The sequence below is a fragment of the Belonocnema kinseyi genome, chromosome 1, assembly GCF_010883055.1.
Source record: "Belonocnema kinseyi isolate 2016_QV_RU_SX_M_011 chromosome 1, B_treatae_v1, whole genome shotgun sequence".
Lineage (NCBI taxonomy): Eukaryota > Metazoa > Arthropoda > Insecta > Hymenoptera > Cynipidae > Belonocnema > Belonocnema kinseyi.
In genome coordinates, this window is record NC_046657.1 from 114511437 (window position 1) to 114515224 (window position 3788).

At 24.6% G+C, this 3788-nt stretch overlaps 1 protein-coding gene across 3 annotated transcripts in view; it reads right to left on the reverse strand.

Moving 5' to 3' along the window:
• The window catches only part of LOC117173559 (putative ankyrin repeat protein RF_0381), a 17791-nt gene extending 14003 nt beyond the window's left edge, over window positions 1–3788 (reverse strand). For all 3 annotated transcript variants that reach the window (XM_033362206.1, XM_033362202.1, XM_033362200.1), the window contains exons 1-2: window positions 3662–3788; window positions 2983–3134 (exon numbers count right to left, since the gene is read on the reverse strand). The gene's annotated coding sequence lies outside the window, so the exon portion shown is untranslated. The remainder of the gene's footprint in view (window positions 1–2982; window positions 3135–3661) is intronic.

Here is a 3788-nt window from a genome sequence, read left to right on the forward strand (position 1 = left end):
TAAAATAAGATGAAAGCGTGTAAAAAGCACTTTCCAAAACCCTCATAAAAATTTTAAATCGCGTAATTAGAAAGGAAGTTACAGGCGTTTGAAACTACCCCTTCAGGCATTTGGGTTGAAAATTCAACCCCCCCTCACTTGGGGAGGGTTGGTAATCCTGGTCTATAAGTTTTTGGATTAACTACTGTTGGGTAGGCGAACATATTCCCAGAATTTAGAGACAATCGAAAAACATGACTTTTTGAGTTGGGGCAGTTGAGGAATAATGCCCCACATAACTGAATGAAAAAAAAATTCCGAAAATATATATTATCAAATTATAAAATTTTCCAAATTTCAAATAACGACAAGATTTTTAGTTGACAACAAATAAAATCCCGAATTTAAAAATACCCGAAACTAAAATTCACCGACTTGTAAAATAAACGAATTTATGAGCTATTAATAGAATTATAAATAATGCAAACAATTTGATTAATCATTCATTAATAATTTATTCATTATTTTCGGCAAATTTTAAATTTCTTCAAACTTAAATCTCAGCAATAGAAATATTTATGGGAATTTAACAATTGAATTTATTATATAATGACTATATAATATAATGATTATAATACTTTTAAGAGATGTTTAGAACTTTCAGAAGTTGGGAAGGAATGAAGAAATATTTAATAAATTTTCGAAAATGTTTCCCAGAAATTTGCTCATTTTCTTGAAAATTTTTGAAATTCTACTGAATATTTCTTGAATTTACCCGATTTTTGTCCGTTTTTAATTTGCAATCTTATCAAATTAAAACATTTTGCTTTAAAATCTTAACTATTTTTAGAAATTTTAGGAACTTGTTTGTTACGTTTAAAAACCTGTTTCAATTTTCCCTTAAAGTTCATTTTTCAAAATAAAATATTATTAAAAATTTTTCACATATATATATAAGAAAAAAATTTTTTAATCTGGTCAGACCTTCAACCTTCTAATTTCTAAAAATTATTCAAATATTTCCTGCATTTTTTATTTATTCTACAAAATTTAAAAACTTGCCTTAAAATCTTTCCGATTCTTCTTTGGCTATTTTTTAAATCTACTAAAATCTTTTTAAACAATCTCTTCAAATTTATTTTTCGAGATAAAAAAAATACTTTAATTTTTCTTAGGGACCTGAAAAAATATCTCGTTTTCGTGAGACTTTACAAAAATCTTTAAAAAATCGTTACAAGTTTTAATTATTTTTGAATCATTTCAAAACTTTTGAATATCTCTTAAACTTACTCAAATTTTGTCTGAAATTTTGTAATATCGCAAAAATACAAAATCTTGCTTTAAAATCTTTTACACTTTAAAAAATTTTTAAGAAATAATTCAAAATGTTTTGTGATCTTTTTTCGATTTTCTCTTGAAATTCCTTACAAAACAATCATTTTAAAATTCCCCATGAATTATAAAAAATTTTTTCACACTCTGACAAAATTCAGTTTACCTAAAAAATTTGTAAATCTTGAAAAATTAAAAAAAATGGTCTCAAATCTCCCATATTTTTTTTAACGCTCATTTTAAAATCTTTAAAACATTCTTTTTAAATAGTTCACTTTTATAACCTGATTTTCATACCAGAGCGATAATTAATGGAAATGATCGATAAAAAAACAGAAAAAGAAGTATTAGAAAAATCCACTGTGTTTTCACAATAATTATATAAATAAGCAAGCCTCAACAATTATATAAATTAAGAAGCCTGAACAATTTACGTTTCTGTTACTCTTTTTCATTGGACTGACATTTTTATTTAAAAATGCCTAGATTAACACAAAATAATAAGTTTTTAATAATTTGAATTTCGCGTTTGAGATCGAAAATTGGTATTTTTAATAAAAAAAATATAATTTGAACAATTTTTGATTATTTTATTGTTTTTCGTGTAAAAAATTTTTTATAAAATTGAAAATTGAATTTTCAACTGTTAAAAATTGGAAAAATGCTGAAAAATAAAAAAAACCGTTTTGAAATATTAAATAAATCAAGACAAGAGCGATTGTTGTATTAAAAATATAATATTCACATAATCTTACATGAGAATTCAATGAAAAACATTTCAAATCCATTATAAAAATGGATTCTGAATAGGGAATTTATGAGATTTTAACAAAACTCCTAACGCTGAGTATCCCCATTGTGAAACAAAAAACATTAGGTTTAAAAGATAAAAATTTTTTTACATTTTTTTGTCACGTTGCCCTAGTGTTTTTTGTCTAAAATTGATATTGTGAATAGAAAATTATAAGATTTGAAAGAATAATTATAATATTTGCTCAATAATATGGTTTTTTTTTTAAACAACTTTAGGTTCGTTAGTTCTTTTGCCGAAAATTGGTATTTTTTTTAATTCCAAGGCTTCATTGTTTATACATTTTACAAAACTATATAACAACTCTGAACTTAAGATATCAGTTTTCATCAATTACCAAAAATATTGTCTTTGCTTTTATTTATTATTTTAGATAATAGATACTATTAAATACAAATATTGTGTATTAACATTAACTTTATAGTTTAATTTAATAATTGCGTGATAAAAAAATTGTTCGCAGTTTAATTTCTTAAACATCAAACATGAGATAGAAAGTAGAAAATTATTTTTGTCCAAATTAAATAAGCTTTTCCTCGACTTTTGTTGTTGAGAAAATTAGCTGTAAAAAAAAGAAAATACAGAGAAAAGAAACATTAATTATTAAAAGTTCAAATTGTTAAAAATTATTTATTTTAATTTTTAATTTTGCCAAGATGAAATAGATTATTATGAATACTTTTTGAATTATTATTGCAGTTATTTTTTAAAAAAGGTCAAGTGGGAAAATACATTCTCAACTTTATTAATCACAAAAAAAATTCACCCACATTTTTTTAAAATAGAAAAATTCTCTTGGCCACAAAAATGGTTTAGATCACATTTACGTATGAAAGAAGAAATTTTAAAAAAGTACCTACCACAAGGTGGAGTTTCATTCGTTTATTGTTGTTATGGCAATCGAAATTTTTTGATTCAACGAACTCAGTTAAATTTAGTTACTTTCAACTTCCAGTTGATTTTGGACAATGCGATAGTCCTCCTCTATAGCGCCCGGCATCGTATACTAGACCTTTAATATTAAAATCTTCATATCATGTTTAAAAGACAATTAAATTTTATCAACAAAAACGAATTTTCAACCGAATTCTTCATCCTCAACCAAAAAGAAAGTAATTGCAGATTATAAATTTTAGATTAGAAAAAAAAATTACGACAAAAAAGATGATCGACTTTCAAAAAATAGATGAACTTTCAAGTAATTATATTTTTAACGAAATCGTAGTATAATTTTGCACTAAAAGAGATGAATTCTAAACCAAAAAAATACAGGCAGACTTTTCAAACAAATAGTTTAATTAAAAAAATGCGAATTTTTAGGCAAAACACTTCTTTCAAATCAGAAGTAACATCCCCTATTTTCTCTATAAAATATCACATGACTTGTAGGAAAATCAGTCACAAATTTGTATTCATTATCATTCTTCATAAACAGAGCAAAATTATAAAAAATATTGTTTTAACAAACGACTTTAGAATGTGAACGTTGAGAAGCCATAAAATGTGAAAAAGAAGGTTTCTACAGAGTTTTTGACATACCTTAAAATTTTCAATTCCTTTGTAATTTTCTCAGAATCACTAGTTTTATCAATTCACGCAGCACTACGTCACCAAACATCAAATTGATGCAATTAAGCCATCATAGACACAGCGTATTATAGGTTAA